Source organism: Columba livia, chromosome Z (assembly GCF_036013475.1).
Source record: "Columba livia isolate bColLiv1 breed racing homer chromosome Z, bColLiv1.pat.W.v2, whole genome shotgun sequence".
Taxonomy (NCBI): Eukaryota; Metazoa; Chordata; class Aves; order Columbiformes; family Columbidae; genus Columba; species Columba livia.
Window position 1 is genome coordinate 43,097,475 of NC_088642.1, and position 19,225 is coordinate 43,116,699.

General features: G+C 41.9%; 1 protein-coding gene across 8 annotated transcripts in view; it reads right to left on the reverse strand.

Annotated features, from left to right (window-relative positions):
- Positions 1-1,739: 1,739 nt before the first annotated feature.
- PIGG (phosphatidylinositol glycan anchor biosynthesis class G (EMM blood group)) overlaps positions 1,740-19,225 on the reverse strand; it is a 245,345-nt gene continuing 227,859 nt past the window's right edge. For all 8 annotated transcript variants that reach the window (XR_010468873.1, XR_010468870.1, XR_010468868.1 and 5 more), the window contains one exon: positions 1,740-3,097. The gene's annotated coding sequence lies outside the window, so the exon portion shown is untranslated. The remainder of the gene's footprint in view (positions 3,098-19,225) is intronic.

A 19,225-nucleotide genomic window follows, 5' to 3' on the forward strand; every position in this document is an offset into this window, starting at 1 on the left:
GCTGGCATTCCTCAAACCCATGACATTCACACAGCAGACTTAGAAAGTTCTAAACTCAATACTCGCCCTTCCTGGCTTGCAAGGGTGAAAAGCAGACAGTGTTGGTCCTCACTGAAACAGAACTCATGACCCTGCAGTCTCACATCACTGGGTTCATCAGGACTCTTACTACCAAACTAGGCTGCTAAACATCACATAGGGAGGGCAAGGGAACAAGGGGCAAGCAGGTATTTTGCCTGTTTAAGACACAGACTATGCAGAGGGAAACTCTCAGAAGATCAAGGTGGTGCAGGCAGTAGCAGCTGCAGGAGGGAAGTGTGAGATGTGTCAGGAGCCTGGGCATCTTTACAGCTACGTCTAGCTCCCTCTTTCCCCCAGCAACACTGGAGAGCATGATGGATCATCAGCTGGCCTGAAGATGGGGGAGGCTGTGGAGGCGTTGGTGCGCAGGGAGTGCTACAGGGAAACAAGACCACCAGACTCAGTGGAAGAGGAGAGGCTGCGTAAAGAGATCGAGTTTCATAACCCAGCATCTTCACAGCCAAAAGAAACCATAAGGCATTGCTTTTGAAAGAAGACTTATTTGCCACTTAAACACAATACTTACAAATCAGTCCCATAATTCTGCTAACCTGAATTTCAGTTTCCAAGGTGCCCAGCTCATGCAGTCTTGGCAAAAATCACATCCCAGGCTTTCCAGGGTGCTCCAAGTATGGCCAGCTGGAGAATGGGCCAGACTGCATGGGGGCCCACAAAAAGATGTCATGTAGAGAAGGGGTAGGGAAGGTTTCAGGCTAGGATCTCCCCACTTTAAATTATGCAAATACTTATTGTGCAGAGGTACCAGAAGGCACAGCATAATTTACTGGTACAGCATGGAAACATTGCTAGTCTGACACAGTTTCATGTAGGCTTGCTGAGTGGTGTTTCTGGTTCAATGGATGTGTACTTGGGGAAGGACAGCATATATATGTCACTAGCCTCCCTTCCTGTCTGTTGTACCACAAGGGGGAACACTTCTGACGTGTGTATTACATTACGTGTCGGGTTACTGCTCCTATGATCACACAAGCCTTGCATGTTCTTTTACGTGCAACTCAAGTATCAAGTTTATGTTGTTGTTGCATTCTAATTTAATCACATTTTCACTGAAGTGGTGCCAGCAGCGAGCCATTTCCAGAGAAGCCTTGTCTGTCAGAAAGGGCATAGATGCCACCCAAAGTCAGTAGCAGGAGGGTGTGCAACCTCCACTGTCATTTACTATGACAAAGTATTTTGTTGAAACAGAAGGTCGTGCTCTCACTTGCTGCCCCTGTGTCATCACATGAAGAGGCTCCTGTGTCAAAAAGCCTGGCTTGTGCAAGTAAGAGCAGCTCCTGGTGACCTTGATTTGTGGCAGAGCAAAGGTTACTCTCCAAGAAGGCTTTCTTCAGCAAAAGACATCATGAAAGATGCATTGAAAGTCACATCTCAGACAGAGTCTGAGTATGCACCAGATGACAGCCCTTTGGTTCCTTTGTTCCTTTGATTACCTTCTCAGAAGAAAGATGCATGTACACTGGAAGACAGGTCAGAGCTGAGCAAATGGAACCTGGTAAGAAGAGGTCACTTCAAGTAAAACAAGGATATATTCTATTTATCGGTTCTAGCACATGATGGACCAAGCAATGTGGATACATAGGGGAGGATAAACTTAGTTGTTTCAAAAAGCTACAGCAACAAAGTACCCAAGAGAGGAGGAAAATCGAAAAGAACTATCAAAACATTCAGTTCAATCTTGGGAAGGGACAGGCAACAGTAAAACTGCAACAAGGAAAAGCAAACCTTTACCAGCTTAAATAAATAGATAACAATAAAGAAAGGCAAAGACATTGAAACAGCAGTCACTTTGATGTTCCTTTACACAGCAGGTGGTAGCAAAGCAATCCAGCCCAACAACTTCTTGCATGGGATAAATTTCCAGCCAGAGTCCAGCACCAAAAAAAGAAGAGGAAAAAAAAAAAGGAAGATATGAAAAAATTCTTGGTTAGGCAGTCTGTCATCTAAAAGCATAGGAACAGTGGAGGGTATTTATCTATGTTTTGCAGCCAAGAAACTGATGCAACAAGCAACAATGTGATTTGACAAAGGTGATGCATAGAAAACATCTAAGTAATGAAATAAGTAATTTAAATGTTGGCTTAATATACCATTTAGAAATCAAGAAGGTTTGAGAAATGTGCAACCATACCAGTCAAGACAATGAGAATAACTTCAAAAGTCCAGCTGACATGTCTTCTTAACACTATTTTCAGCTATTGCAGATATTAAGATCCCATGCTTTCCTAATGCGTAGAGAGTATATGCTTGTAATTTCACTTCCTTCCTCTGGAGAGGCTTTGAAATTACTGCACCATCTGACTTCTGCCATCTGTTGTTGCCTTGGAAAATAATTTGTCAGGTCAGTTGGAAATACGCTTCAAATTAAACACTGCTCTGAAAGATAACACACAATTTCAGTTGTTGGTGCCACACTCCTATCACAGGGCATCTGCCTCCCAGGAATTCCCAGTTGGTGCCTGCTTCATCTGTGGGGAAAGAGTTCTTCCAGCAGGATCTGCCCATCTCCCCATTGCAGTGGGGGTGCTTGGCACATGGGTATGCTTTGCATCCCACCCACGTGCACTTCCCTGTGGCTTTCTCCCCACTGTCCACCTGGAGATGACACAAACACATCTCATGCTCCAACTCTGTGTGCAAAGGCCAGGCAGGTTCCTCCAGCTTGCCGTCAGAGGAGAGGCAGACATACTACCAGTGCCAGAGTGGGAGTCTGCAGCTGAAGTGGCCAAAGCACAGACCAAGGGGACTTGCAAAGGGGCACAGATCACTTCTGTTGCAACTGTGAGCCTATGTGCACAGTCACCTTTACTGGGACCAGTCAGGGCATCATCCTGTAGGGCACTTCTGGGGAGAGAAGGGTCAAGCTCTCTGGTGGGACTAGCTGTGTACCTTCCTTCCCAGCTTATATTTACGAAGTCATTCTGCAAACCATCCATCACTTTTTCATTTGGTGGCTCCACTCTTGTTCTCTCTCTTCTCCAGGTCTGCAATCCTTTTCCTTGGAAAAAGGAAAAAAAGTTCACTGAACAGCACATGCTACCATTCCAGGCAAACACCTTGTCTGGTGCTTGGCCATTGGAGTCTCTCTAGCTGCTGTAGAAAAGAAAAGCCCATGGAAAAGCAGGAGGATGCATGTGACCTGCCTTTTCCTGCACTTAGAGGCAAGTCATCAGAGGAGAGGCAGACATACTACCAGTGCCAGAGTGGGAGTATGATGGCTCTGATGGCTCTGCCTAGGAGGACTCTCTCAGGAGAGGGAATCAACCTCTGTGAGATGGTATAGGGTTCATTATGCCTCTTGCTATCCATGTAAATAAGCAACAGTATATTTAGATAACTTGTGGCTCACAGAGGACGTGAAAATCTGTTTGGGATTCATGTTGTCACATAGCACTTCATGCACACTACCTCAGGTATTACCTGTGCAGAAACATTAAGCTCTGCATGCACTTGCTACATAGAACTAACTACACTGCTCAAATTCACTTGCTAGTGAGTGACAGGACCAATTCGTGTCCACTATGGCATAAGGAATATGGAATTATGTATGAGATAAGTCTTGAGGAGAACACCACTGCACTGTATTTGTAGAACCACTCCAAATGTTTTTTCTCTTTATGTGTACTTTTTATGGGTGAGCTCTCCCTTAGTCGCTGCATCTCTTCTCATATGTAGTTAGACTTATGAAAATGGTTACAAGAGAGGGTAACTTTCTGTATTCCCTCTAAACACAGATCACACAGAAAGCCTGGGTTTGCAGGTAGCTTTAGGTACAATCCTAAACGCACAGCAGCAGGTAATCAGTCAGCTCGTGAAAAATTTGTAGCAGCTGATCCTTTCTCACCAGTTGTATTGCTTCACTGTTACCCAAGAAAATTTATTGCACTTGAGCTCTGCTACTGTGGCTGTGAAGGCAGAGGAAGACAAGCCACACCCTGTGCTAGTGCTCCACGCTCCCCTCTTGCAGCAATGAGACAGGGATTAATTGCCTTTGCCTGGGCACTGGTTCTGAACAGAAAAGGCAGCAGTGCTGATCAAGGTGGGCACATATTACTGTTTTGTATAGAAATCAATCCCTAGGAACAAGCCCACTACACCACAAATGGAGAAGGGACGTCTGTGGTGATAATACAGAAATATTACCTGAGTTTTTCCTGCAGAGAAAAGCGGAGTGGAACAGATGATTCCTGGTGAATAATGAGCAGAATGTTTTCTGGAGAGCCACACTACCCTATCTGCAGCCTGCTTTCTTAACACTGACAGGTAGGATTCCTGAGGAAGTTGTGGAAAGGAGGCACTGATTTTTATGCAGAGCTAGAACAATTTAAAACTACACTTCTGTGTGTTAATTTAAACTTATAAATCAGAACACTCCTCTTCCCTCCTCGAAGCACACACTGAATAGATGAGCTGGCTATGTGCAGAGCAGGAAGGCTACTGAGCAGTGAATAATGGAGAAACACAGTGCTCAGCCAGGGTCCCATAGAGAGAGAGATGTGTCGTGTCAGTTTGCACCAGTGGAGAGCCTGGGCTACATTCTTCAGAACTTGCAAGCAACTTGGAAAACTGAAATTCTAGTTTGAAGATGATAGACACACCCAAGTCCTTGAAGCTGAGATCCTACAAAACTCCACATGCTGAAGCCAAATGCCCACCTCCAGTCTTCATCACTGTAAGCTGCAGATGCAGGTCCTGCTGGACTCAGCAGTGGCTATGGGCATAAGCAGAGCTGACTTGCTCAGCATTGCACAGTGTGGCCAGGTACTGATGTGCCAATGACCCTGAATGGGATAGACACCAGTTTCCAAATCAGTCACCTATGTTAAATGAAGATGAGGTCAAAACCTCTGGCTGTGCCTTGTTCAGAATAGTCATCTCACGCTCCCTGCAACTCAGGGCAAATCAGGAGGATGGTATGCCTGTCAGACTGCTTTTTTTGTATTCCCAATGGGGAGGACATGATAGAGTTACAAACTTTTGCCAAGCCACTATTCACTCTAATTCCACCAAGATTTAACTAACTTCGTGATTTAGTTGAACTCTCAAGTAATTGTTTTTACCCCCAGTTACCACACAGAGTATTCAAGAGTTAACTTTGCCCTCATGCCCATGAGTGGGACAGGACAACACGTGACTCAGTTGCTTCCCTTTCTTACTCCCTTAGCAGCTGAAAAACCCATATTTAATGTGCTGTTGACACAGCATGCCAATATTTTGTGATGCTTCCAAACAAGTGTCATGCCCTGCTAAGTATCACTGCATGTCTTTCTTTTTACCGGGTCTGATATTTTGTTTGTATTCCCTACCCTGAGATACTTTTTAGAACATCTTCTTTACAAGCCATTTGGAGTGTGGAGAGAATGGCTTAAGAAACTCTTGCAGTTTAATTTAGGCAAGAGAAGACAGAAAGACTCAGTCACGGCATGAGCTATGTACTTTAGGAAGAGACTTCCAGAATATGAGGTCTCATTAATCCTAGTGCCCTCCAAAAGCCACTCCCACCCACAAAGCTCAAACAACAATATCTCCCAGCCTTCCCCTAATACCCAATGAATGAGTAAGATTGTACTTGAGTTCAGAAAACAAGGCACAAATGTGTAGCTGCTGTCATTAGTCACTGGGATGTGAAGTCCTAGGCCTATAGAAGAGTCTGTATATCTCAAGGATTTTAAGACAAAGCTGGGTGTTTCAGAGGTGTCTTCCATGGGATTTTTCAGGTGCACTTTTGTAGCCTGAGCTTTGCAAGTCTGAGAGACAAAAAGATTGGTCCTTCATCGTGTCATGGTGAATAATGTCTCTACACTTGCCTTTAATGGCAATTCTTACCCTGGCTCTGGACAGCCAAAAAGCCCATTGCTCCTACACTCAGAAATTTCCAACCCGTATTGGGTGGTAATTTTTAAGGCTATTTTCATTGACTAGGCAAGTAGCTAAAGAGTCCTTCACCCTCATACGTATGAGGCTGGCAGCAGCAAAAAGGCCAGAGCAGGTATCCCAGTTCTCAGAGTTATCCATCTGCAGTGACAAACTTTAGAATGAATTTCAACTGAGATATGCTTTATGGTAGCATTTTGAACATGCAATGTCAGTTGAAAGCCAGAGATGACAGTGACTGTTGGGCTGAACAGCTCAGTGATATAATTGGATATAAAATGAGAATATGTTTTGATGTAAAAAGACGTCTCAGGCTCATGCCCTTGTATACGCTCATTGACACCTCAGATCTCTTTATTGTTGCCTTTTAAGGAGAAGCTGAATCAGAGCTCCATCTTCTTTATTGCATCTGAGCACACATTGCATTGACTGTGTTGAAGCGCAGTATTGCACCAATGGTCACTAAACCCCACCTTTGATGTTGGTTATGAATGTACTGCTTTGCCAGTGGGAAGAATGTAAACATACTTGTATTCTGATTATTGTCTGTCATTTCTAGAAACAACAATGAAAGATGGAGAAGTGTGAATACTTAATGCAATGAAAAATTCTGCTGCTGCCTGTCTCCCACCATCAATTGTCAGGCAGTTTCTGCAGAGGCAAGGCTTAACGCTTGGCACCATGCTGAATTGTGGGGAAAAGGCTCAAATAGATTACATGCAGCATAGCCCCTGGGGAGTATGACCAGCACAGTGGTGTCTGTGATCACTTTGATCACTGTAAAGGCAAAGCACAGCAATTCCACTGGGGAGGAATGCACTCATGTCTGCAACATGTCCTGGGACACTGATGGATGTGGAAAAACCCAAGAGCTATTGGACTTTCCCCACTGCTCCCCATTACAGATATCCATTGCCTGGATACAGTCCAGCCCTTTCCAAACTGTCGCATTTCCTGTAATCTGTCTTGGCATTTACATTATGCTTTGCCCTTTCATATCCAACTGCTTTGCAGTACAAGAAAGTCAACTATGTGGCTATATCTGTCACCAGTAAAGGACTGTTATTGCTGAGGACTCTTTGATTTTATGTACCTAAATAAACCTGATGGATGGAGCTTCAGAAAGAATCCCAGCACAGTCCTTTGGTTCTGCAAGGATGAGCAAAGTCTGTGTGCTGTGAAAGAACATTTGTATGGAATAAACACACCATTTATAAAAAACAAAGTTTTCCACAAGAGAAACACTAACTTCAGAGAGACAAAATCAAGCGGAATCACAGGATGGTAGAGATTGGAAAGGACCCTCTGGAGGTCATCTTGTTAAGCCACACTGCTCAAACATGGAAATGTGGTAGGATGAGTCCCACAACTGGAGTGCTGCATTGGATAAAATCTTCAGAAGTGATAAACAAGGAAGAGAGGAGGTGGGGTGAGCCTGTATGGTTAGGGAGTGTTTTGATAGTCTGGAGTTTGCTGAGTATAATGATAGGGTTGAGTGTTTATGGGTAAGAATCAATGGGAAGGCCAACAAGGTGGTTATCCTGGTGGGAGTCTGTTTCAGAGCACCCAACAAGGATGAAGAGGCAGACAAAGTATTCTGCAGGCAGCTGGGAGAAGCCTCTCGATTGCTAGCCCTTGTTCTTGTGGAGGAAATCAATTTAGCTGATGTCTACTGAAAATACAACACAGCAGAGAATAAACAGTCTAGGAGGCTCCTGGTGTGCATGGAAGAAAACTTCCTGGCACAGCTGGTCCCACTGGACCTGTGAATACAGAAGGACTCTAGGGTAACATGTTGGTTGGAGGTTACCTTGGGCATAGTGATCGTGAAGACTCCCCTGGTCAACAAAGTGTCACCTGAGGATGCATTAAAGCTTGAGTCATCAAAATCAAGTGTTTTGAAGATCTACTCTGAAATCCCTGTCTAGACATTGAAGTTCCCATAGCAGTTGGAAAGCTCTGCAATGATCCTGATTTTGCAACGGGGCTGGTAAGCCATTTTTCTGCACTCTGAGCCATAGACATCAGATCTCTAGAGTTCTACAACAGCTGAGAGCTGGGATCTCGACTGGACCCCAAAAGCTCCATGTCCCCGGGGAGACCAGGCTCTCATCAGTGAGATGCAGTGAAGGGGCTTGCCAGCCGGGGGTGGTGACTCCTGTAAAAATAAACGAACAGTGCCCTCGTGTGTTGGAAAAAAAAGAAACAAACAATAAACCCTCAGTTGTGTGTTCCACCTCTTCGTGCTCCATGCTCCAGATGCCTATTTCAGCTGGGTAATGGCAGCACCAGAAAGCAAGCAAACAAACCATTAAAAAAAAGTAACGTGGGAGGAAAATTTGAAGGCTGAAGGAAGACTGAGATCTTGAGCTTTCCAGCTCTCACTCCTGCACATGTTAATCTGTTGTTGTTTACTACCGTGACACTTTCCCATGGTCAATGTTCTTTTCACCCTGTGTATGCGTAGAAACAAAAGGTCACAGACTCAACTTCCTGCATGTATTTAAACCAAACACCAGATTTGTCTTCTTTAGACCAGGAAGATGTCTCATGGGCTTCTCAGTAGCTGGTATATGACACTTTATACACAAGGAGGGTTGTCCCTCACCTTGGGGTCAGCAGGGACGACCCTGAACAGACTTTTTAAACATCGTTAAAATCTTCTTCTGTTATTTTCTATGGATAAACAACATTTAATCCAATTCCTTAACTGTATTCCTTAAACACGTGATCATTAGAGCATAAGCAAAACAGTGCTGGGTGCGTGGGGGATTCGCTCTGCCCAACATGCACACCTTTTAACAATAAGAAGTGTGCTTAGATACAGTAAGGTATTACATATTCATAATAACCCCAGGAATGCCTATACATATTCATAACATTTCCCCACTTCTTATTAAAATGAGTCTCAGATAACCATTTCCATAGTCTCCTCCCCGACTCTCCCCTGTTGCGCCTGCGCAGTGTCACTTGGTGATTTTGAGGAGGGGTCTTTGGGGTCTTTCGATGATGGCTCCTTCATCTTCGTCACAGTGAACTTTTTACCTTTGGCTCATTATGTTGAATTGACTGGGACCCAAGCTGCCAAGTCTATTGAAACCAGACTGGTGCCCCCTTTTGCTGTAAATCTTCATTATCTTGTCTCCTCAAATTTACAGCTAGGTGCAGTAAAACTTCTTATCTTGGCATTCGATGTAGCTCTGTTTTTCTTAACATAAGTTTACATAAAGGTCTAAACTAAGCATTTATTGTTTGGCTAAGCCTTAAAGTGTTAGTTCGTTAGTAGGCACCCGTTATATGTTTAGTTAACCTTAAAATGTTAGTTCCCTCTGTCAACATAACTTCATAAACAAGTTTCATAACTTTTTACATAGAACTTAATCACCTTTTTCCTTTTTCCAGGTTGAGAATCCATGCCTCACTTGGTTATATCTGTAAACATTAAACATCTTAGCCCGAATCACAACTGCATTTTTCACATTATCTTGCTGTGGCAGCATAACATAGCAGAGCTAAAGAGAACAGCATTTTACAAATGAAGAACAGTAGAGGATATTAATTGTTAAGATGATATTGTCAAGACAAAAAAAAAAAGAAATAAGAAAAGAAAAATATTTTTTTTATTATGCGGGAAAACAGAAAACAACATCAAGTTCTATCAGGGCCTTTGCTAAGGACTGTGTAGTTTATTCTTACATGCCCAAGTTGCTACCTGCATGTCCCAGTGAGCTTAGGGGATGCCAGGTAAGGGGATCCCCAGGAGATCCCAGGTAAGTAAAATTTCCAAAAAGGAAGCAATTTTAAAAATTATACTATTTTTCTATACACTATTTTTTAAAACCCTAAAACGTAACTACCCTCTACAGCTATCATGCTTTTTCAGTCTGTGCAGTGGGGATTTAGCTGGATATCTCCAGGCTCACAGAGATGGGCATACAGCAGCTCAGTCTAAGACTGAGATGAAGCATGTAGGAAAAGTTACAAGACCTTTTATACATGTTCATGGGTGGTTTTAATTCTTCCAGCATAACACAGCTAAATATTTTTGCCTTGATACTTCAATCTCAATAATGAATAACCAGTGATGTCCTTGATTTTTTCTCTTAAATGTTTGTTGTAGTGTACAAAAGTATAGACACACATTTTTTTTCAGATATTTTCTAATAAACTTTCTTTTCAGACGTCCACCAGCTAAAAAAAAATAGTGCTGTTTCTGCACCATGCATTTTCACACTTAGTTTAAGCTGATCCAAAAAGTAATGAGCCAAACTTGACCCTTAAATCATTCAAAGGACAGCTGAAAAGCAAAGATGCTTCACACAACTTCTTCCACAAACTAGAGTTCAGGATCAGCCAGAGATGGGCTGAGGTGAGTGTTTAAAACTTGGAGTATTGCTCCAACATTACCAGCAACAATGAAACTTTCCCCAGGTAAGCTGTTCACTTCTCTGAAAAAGATTTAGAAGTCAGGCCAAAGATTTTCTTAACTCTCTCCTCTGATCACTGAGAGCAAATGAAGTAGCAGAGATATCAGGAAGTTCTGGGGTTCCTCTACTGAAAAGGAAATTCTTTCTTTTTATCTGGAAATGAAACAGTGACATTCATTGAAGTAGTTACACTTCTGCCAGTAGCAGCTTTAGTGTGTGAGTCATGTGTTACAAAAATCATACTCAGATCAGCCTTCAGAAGACAATATGCAGACCCTAGAACAGGTAAGATCAGGAAAGATGAGAAATGCAGTCTGCACAAATCTTCAAGTGGCAGCACTATTAAGGAATGCTTTCAATGGTTTTAAAATTCTATCTTGTCTGAAGAGCTTTTAGAAGTCATCAACATCACATTTTTCTCTGCACTAGAGTGGGATTTTCAAAACAGCTCAGTATAGGCCTCGTTCTTCTCCTGCTTGATCCCAAGGGTAAAACAATTTCAGTGGCAAGTGCCTATCCTTCTGAAATCCCACTTGCTGATATTCTCTCAAGAGAAAACCTGCGAATTCCAGGGATGAGATGTCTCTATTTATTAGTAGTGAAAAAATAGAGGCTGCTGCAGTGCAAAGACCTTCAGGGTGCTCCCCTATGTATGGAGCTCAAGCCAGGCCTAGAACATTCATGTGCTGAGGCAAAGAATCTGCTCTGTCTTGTCTCAGTTGTCTATAGCTGGCTGCAGTCTCTTCTGCTAAGAGCTTTTCACAAAGTGCAGGTCAGTTTTTCCTACATCCTAACAGATTTGTGAGCACAAATTCCCTGTGAATCTGCAGGTGAGACTTACAATATATCTGTAGCAAATTTGCACAGCTAGCTAACTAACTTTCAAGGTGCCAGTGCTATTAGATAACAAAGGAAAATCTAAAAATGTAAAGAGGTAGAATTGTTACTAATGGACTGTATGTATCTCTTGAGACATAACCTACTTTGCTTTTCTGGCAGAAGCACACACTACATCCACAGCTTTGCTGATGCAGAGCTACCTACGTAATATGATAACTTACATGGAAATGCTGCACTGTTCTCTGCTGTATCAGGGAGATGAATGTGGAGATAGCTTTAAGAACAAATGCAGGCAAGTAAGTGGAGTCCAAGGTCAGATGAAGGAGGAGCTGAGATCACTGAACAGGTGATACACACCCTAAAATGTCACCAAAGCACAACAGTAAAGATGTGCACAACCATTGCAGAAACTCTGGGCATAAGACATGGAGAAGGAGAGGACATGGTGTCAGTAACAGGGCAGGGAAATAAGAATATTCAGCCATGGGGATGAAGAAGCCAGGTCCTTCTAGTACAGCTGAGGAACTGTGCAGAAAGGAAAACAGCATACTGTGGAGCAAGTCAGGAGTCAGCGTGGGAGGCAGATGATGTATGGGGGTACTTAAGGTGCTAAAATGACAGTCAGTAGTGTCCTCACACACTGTAGTAGAAGGCACTGATATTTAGGGAAGCCATTGCAAGAGGAAGAACAGAACACAGATGAGTATGAAGCCGTCAAACCCATAGTCAATCATGACTGTCATGTATTCATCTACGAACAAAGACAAAAGAAAGCAAAAAATTTAGTTAGTTTATTCCTACTGAGGAACAGAGGAAGCTAGGCAGAAAATTGCTTTTTTCCAAGCCAGCAACCAGAAAGTTTTAGAGCAGAGTGGTTTGGTTTGCTTTTATTTTCTCAGACACTCTAAAAACTGGGTGTCACCTGCTTTCTTTCCTGAGATTTCCAATAACTTGGTGGTCTGGAATGAACGTAAAGGCTTTCAGCAAACATGTTAAAGCTGAGGCTTTCCTCAATATTAATAGTATTAAGTAGTATTTCCAAGTCTTCACTCTTTTCTTAAAATTTTAAAGACATTTTAAAAAAATATTCTGAGATGAGCCCCTTACTACCATGTATTTCTTGTCTGTCCTCCTTTCATGTCCCGGTAGTCTATCCAGAGGGCGAAAAAAGAATCTCTGTTTGCAAAACTCTGAGCAGAGTTTTACAGATTTAGCCAAAATGATATGGAAATAAAGCTCATCAGAAAAAGAGCATGTCCTCTTAACTTTCCCCACAGCCCTAGGATTAGGGACTAGATACTGTTACAGTTTTGGCATTTCCAGTCTGGTACTTGGCGTTTCCCTGACCTGGCATGTCTTTGCTGGAGATTGGCCTCCATCTCAAGGGTTTGTGATGAATCTATTCAAAATCCCTGAGCCTCAAATCACAGGAAGCTGTGAACCTGTTCTAAGAAACTACAATTTCCCTACACTCGCACAGTTCTTCTCTTTTACTGAGCATCAGTTATGTGCTCTGTGTGAGAGAGAACAGAGAATTGAGAGACATTGTGTGTCACCCAGTACAGCTGTTATTATTACATTTGCATACAATATAGTGTCTGCAAATCTCATTTACGATAATATTGTGGATATCAGTAGAAAACCATATATTTGATGCATACTACTGACGAGCTTGGCTGAAATATATACGATCATGGGGATTCTGACACAGATGCTTCAGAAGTGTGAAAGTGGCATGCAATTGCTGTTAATAAATGTCAATGTTGACTTATGCCATGTCTCTACTTTCAGAATTTGGCCTTGCAAACTTTAACATATCCACATCGAAAGTGTAACACACTCATCCACTTTCCTAATTAACAAGCAATGCAGACAGACCAAGAAAGAGAAGGTGCAAGGCAATCATGTCCATATGTTGCATGTTACAAGAATACAGTATTGAACTCCAGTGTAGATTGTACAATGAATCAAAAAGTTTAAACCAAATGAGAGTAGGGAGGATAGCCTTTATCCGCGATGAGGACTACTGCCTATACTTTCTAAGCAGAATACCAAATAGCATTGTAATATAAATAAACATTTTATTTAAACAGGTAGGATATCTATATTAGTGTTTCTTAAATCACATCTAGATGTATGCTTTCTCAGCATTTCATGACTGGCAGCGGGAAAACTTTGGTTATCAGTTACAATCTGCAAGTTAATGGTTTCCTTCAGAGCCTGAGTACTGTTTTTCCATTAACGAAAAAACTAGGGTGAGTACGGAGAAGGGAGAAGGACCACAGTAGAGTAGGGTGACACAACAGATGATGCGACAAGTTGTTCAAAACTCCATGGTTGCTCTTGCTAAAAAGGCCAAGTATGGCTAGTAATTGGCTGCAGTCCACAGAGATATTAAATACAGAAGGGATGCTCTGTAACAGAATGTCTCCCTACTCCTTTCTGTACCAAACCCATGCCTGACAGCACATACCCCTTGTTATCTTATGTCTCTGCTTTGGTTTGTTTTGCACACTGTGACATGCTGCAAGGTGATACCTAGCACAAAGGACAATCAAAGCTCCGGATAGTAAGAAATACGTCATTAACAGCCACATACGCAATATGTACTAGTTGCTGTTCTTCAAGCCATGCCTAAACAAAATTTTTCATGTTTTGTTTTTTGTTTTGTTTTGTTTTGTTTTAGTTAATTCAGTTAATTCTGCTTTAATTCAATAGAGTTAAAATTTACTACAGTTAAATTTTTTCTTATGGGATTCTAAACTGAATACAGAGAATACAGACCACTGGAAGTGCCCAACCGTTTTGCCAGATCATTTGCAGGGAAAAGCAAAAAATTTCACATTGTATGTTCTGCCTGGAATAGCTTTCACACCAGTACAGGAAAGATTCCCAGGTTCTGCAAAGCCCTGAAAAATGCACATCTCCTTCCAGTTCCTATGCTGACAAAACTATTAGGGTTTTAACTAATTTTTAAAGGAGCTCATTCACCTAATTACTACAATCAATGAGACTTTTGTTACCAGTAGTTGATGCCTGCCTCAGAAGCAAAAGTGATGTAGGGTCCAGAGCAAAGATATGCATACTGACATGGTTTTTTCAAAGTGGAAGATATCTGCATATGTTACAGCATCATCAGCTGCCCCAAGTCATGTAGCAGATACTTGCTACACCCCTCCTAGAATAAGCATGCACAGCATTTGTTCTGGACCCACAGCATGGACTGGGCTCCTCTAAAGGCTAATAATGGTGACTAATGGTATCCTCTGGCCTCCTCAGCTTGCAATCTCACAATTAAACATAGCACCACATATGTCCATGAAAGAAATGAATACAATAGATTGTTTGGAGTGCTGTGCTATACAAACCATTTTCCCTAGGGATGCCAGTAGAGAGAAAGAATCAGTACAGTGGTTACACAGCTTAGGCAGAAGTAGTGTGTTGCTCACTGCAATACAATAACGTGCTTGAATTCTGCAGGCTGAATAGAAGGAAGCAGAAAGGAAAGCAGAGCATCTCACTTCTGAAGTGCTCTCGAAAGCGATAATTATGGCCATTAAATATTTTGAAATAATGTCTTTGAAAACTTAGCACCCTCTCAGTCATATATTATATTCTTTATATTCCTTTCACAGAAGTTGTCTGGAAGCATTGAAAAAGCTGTGACATGTGGAGCACAAATAACAAAGATACCAAAGCAGCACAGTTTGCACGGGGACCCCACCATCAGCTGCCATCCACACTTTGATTTCTACCTGGGGAGATGGGAAGGCATAACGTTGGTAATATCCTTACAAAAGACCTGGTGGTGGAAGGGATGCAGCTGCTGGAGCTGGTCTTACTTGTACAGTGAAGCTGTAAAGGAGAAAGGCCATGAGCTGCGCCATACACTCTGGCACCAGCACAGCAATGCTAAGTATTGCATCATGCTCCCCATACTGCCAGCAGGATCAATCAGAGCTCTCACAGCTGTCAAGGAAACTGAAGCCTGCCCATTTCCCACACAAGAGCTGTTCCCAATATGAGCAAGTGCATCTCTGCCTCCCTCAAACTTAATTATTCACTGTTCATTTGATACAACTGGATTTCTTTGGCTGTTTTCCTTATGTGTATAGCTGAGTTCATTGACAATACAAGAGGAAGGATAGTGCCTGTGGTCTGCAAAGTGTGCGCAAAGCTGTACACTGGCAACACTTTTCTTTTTTACTAAATTTCATGTTTGCCTTCCTGTTCTGCCTAACTGATGGCACTTCTACCTCTCTAGTTCCACTTTTTGCACCCAAAGCCAAAAATCTGGAGTTGGTGTTTCCACCTCTCTGCTCTCACTGGCAGAATTGCCTCTAGAATCAATGAAGGCGCAATACTCTGCTTCTGGCACTTGTTTCTTCTGCAGCTGGCGAGAAAGTGGAGACATGGTGGCACTGCTTCCACTTCCAAGGGCTAAGACTTTCTCAGTGGTGTCTTGAGATTGTCTTAGGTTTAAAACATATTCTAGCAAGTGGTGGGTACTTATTTTCACACATATTTTCTGTCTGCAAAAGATTTTATTTTAAGAAGCATTTTTCCCTTTTTATTTTTAATTTTTCCCAATTTACAAGTCATGTTTCCCCCAAAAAAATATGTTATATTTGTCTGTTAGATCTGTGCCATACAGAATTTTTTTCCAGAAAGCTACAGCCTGAACTATGCAAAATAGCTTTTTAGTTTAGATGCATTTAGGATTTTCTGCATCAGGCTGAGCAAGTACAATTTAGCCTAGTGAGTGCTATTTTTGGCACATCTCTTGCACATTATTATTAAAGAGCAATACTAATTCTAAAACAAAAGCATCAATACCTCACTTTTTCTATAGCTGATAGAGTATTTTCCAAAGAGCTGTTCACAATGAAACTGGTAATGGTAACCAGGCAATGAGGCCTTAGTTCCTATCTGCAAGGGCAGCTAATGCAGTCCTCACTGCCTCTGTTCTGTTGACCAGCCACGACTCAGCCCTCACTGCAGCTCTGGCTACAGTACCAGAGGTACTTCTGTGGGTCAGCAGCTTTTGGGTGAACCTGGACATGTAAAACCACGGCAGGGATACGCACACACAGAAAGGTTCATTTAAGCTAAGCAGAATTCTTCAGAAATGCAAGATATGAAGGCACAAGTCTGCCTGAGTTACAGTGATGCAAACACACAGCCTAAACATGAAAATGTCTCTGCCACTATAGCAAATAATTCCTTCATATGCCACTTAAAAGAAGAATGCTCTTCTCTTCCTATCCACCCTTTTTCTGAACTGCCAAGATACTAATTTCCCTCCTGTCTTGTGCCACAGTATCTCTCTCAGCCTGGTATTCACAAGTATTCTAAGCATTTTCATCAGTACCGGGAATATGTCTATCCTGAAGGTGTATTCAGCAAAGAGGTAAAAGGTAGGACAGCCTCTTTAATATGATATTTTCTTGCTATAAACAAAAATATTTCTATTAATTCTCTGATATTACAGAGGCATAAATGGATTTTATTAACTTAAATGATACATATTTAGCAAACATTGAACAAGATATGGTGTCTTAAAAAAATCCATTCTCAAATCTTTCAGCTTCTGAACTCTCTCAATTTGTATAATTTATATGCATATTTGCCACAAACCAGGAAATTATTTGCTTGCTAGTGAGTATATGAAGTAACTCAAGCAATTACTATCACATATAATTTAGTAATTGTTACAGGAGACTCTCTGCTTGGAGGCAGCACATCAAGTTTTTTTGGATGAATTTGTAAAGGAAAAGAAATAAAAAATAAGGACTTTGTGTAATATGTTATTTCTTTCCCTTCTGTCTCACAAATCACAACTCCAAGCTATAGTGTCTGCTTCTCCAGAATTGATGATAAACACAGAAAGGATCACAGAGAAAACTAGAACCATGAAAACTGCAGATCTATTTCAGATAAGTTTCTGCATCAAAAATTTAACAATAAAATTATTCCTTTGAGGGCTTCACTCTGCTAAGAAAAACTTAAGCTTATATATAACAGCATCTTCTGGGAACTTTCACAAAAACTGTAAATCCTCTTCTGTGAACCCAATGGCTTGACTGCCACAAATTTACTCCAGAGGCATTGTACTTCTTGGCAAAGTATCTAAAATATCTGTCACATAAACGTAAGACTAAAGGACCAGGCTAGCACTAATTTTTATTTTCCTGACTCTCCTCCAGTTTCAGGGAACTGGTCAGTCAGTCTCCAGTGTCATGCAGAGTAGCCTCTGCGTGGTGGGTTGCAAATATGCCACCACTCTGTGCTGATACTGTTGTAGCACTCCTGCATCAAGCCTTATTCATACATTTTCTTCACAGTCCTGCCACAAATAGGCTCCTTGTTTACCTAATAACACCTGCTTGGACACAGGACACACAGTCCTGTATCAGATATCACTGGAAGCATGCACAAGCATTATCTCAAAACAGGGATTCAATTTAGAGGGAAAGCGTGACTGCACCCAGCTAAGACATTCCCACCACTGAGGTCCCCTGGAACCTTCCATGGAGTCAGCAGAAGAAGATGTTTCTCGTGTCTCAGTGCCCAGTTTACCATTCTGCATATTGTTTTCTTTAGTTACCTGTTCCACTCAGCTCCCAGAGTCCTCAGCTGACTCACGAAAGACACAGATGACTTGAGAAATCAACTCTTCTCTTGACTCACATGGAGGAAAGATGCCTTAGTGATAATCAGTCACAGATATGAGAAACTGAAAAGAAAAATACATGCCAGCACTCCAGGGTGATAATTCTAATGATATGAAATGGATGTGTCGAAAATAGAATACATCCACTTAAAATGAATACCTTTTAAGGAAATGGATTTTTTTGGCAGAAGAAGAAAGACTGCACATAGTAACACACTAGGAAGGCAAATAAACGAGTGAAGATTTCAGGGCAGGTAACCACTTCAGCGTGAAGAGTATTTTCAGTTTACTGTGCTGCAGTTGTACACCTCCTTTCTTCCTGTGAAGTGACACAACAACCTGCCCTGATGCACACAGTCTTTTTTCCAAATTCGACTTTTTCTCTTCTGCCTCCCCCCTCCAGTACTACTTGAATCCTCTCATTTTTCCATGCCAGGCTCACCAGAGGACCTCACCCTCTTCAAGCTTGGACTAACTGCCTTTTTACCTGTGGAGATCCCTTCAACATAGCTGAAAAGGCATGCTTTATTTCAGCGTACAGATGGAGAAGAGCAGCTTGGCTTGGCTCTATTTTACTGGCAGCTATAGAACACAACAGAATTTGAATGAGGGTATACGTTTGAGGAAGCAGTCTTCCATCCCATCTGAGGGAAGCTTCAAAAACACACCCCCAAACTGCACAGGCTGCAATGAAATTATCTGTACTGGCAATACTGGTCTGACCCAGTTTCCACTGAACTCAGTGGAAGGGCGAGCTTATGTAGCATGATTCAGCAGCATATTGAGAAACCTAACCCAAGAGAAGTACAGGGAACACTTTAGCTTGGTGCTTTACATTGGTTATTCCATTTTACTCTTTGGCTAGACTAATTAGCCTCAAACAGATTGCTGCACTAACTGCAGCAGATTGCTGCACTAACATATCTCTGGAACTGAGATAATGCACAGGTTAGGCAAACTCCAAAATTATTCTAGTTACGCTTGAAGATACAGAAAAGTCTCTCAAGAGGAAAAGCATAGTTTATGGAAGAAAACCTTAGCTTGATTTCAATGAAGAGAGGGAGGCATATTAATTATGCAGTGGTCTGGTAAGCAAAGGTAGGATGAAGGAGACAAAAGACATAAGGAAGACACACAGATGCACTATGTACTTCTCATTAAGCTGACACCAAATATCTTATGTTATCACTTGTTTCCCACAGATTGTACAAAAATAAGTGCGCTTTCAGAATAGATGGAGTACACACATGTTTGCGTGGAAACTCTTGGTCTGTGATACCTGCTTTTATCCCAAGAATATGCTGAAAAAAAG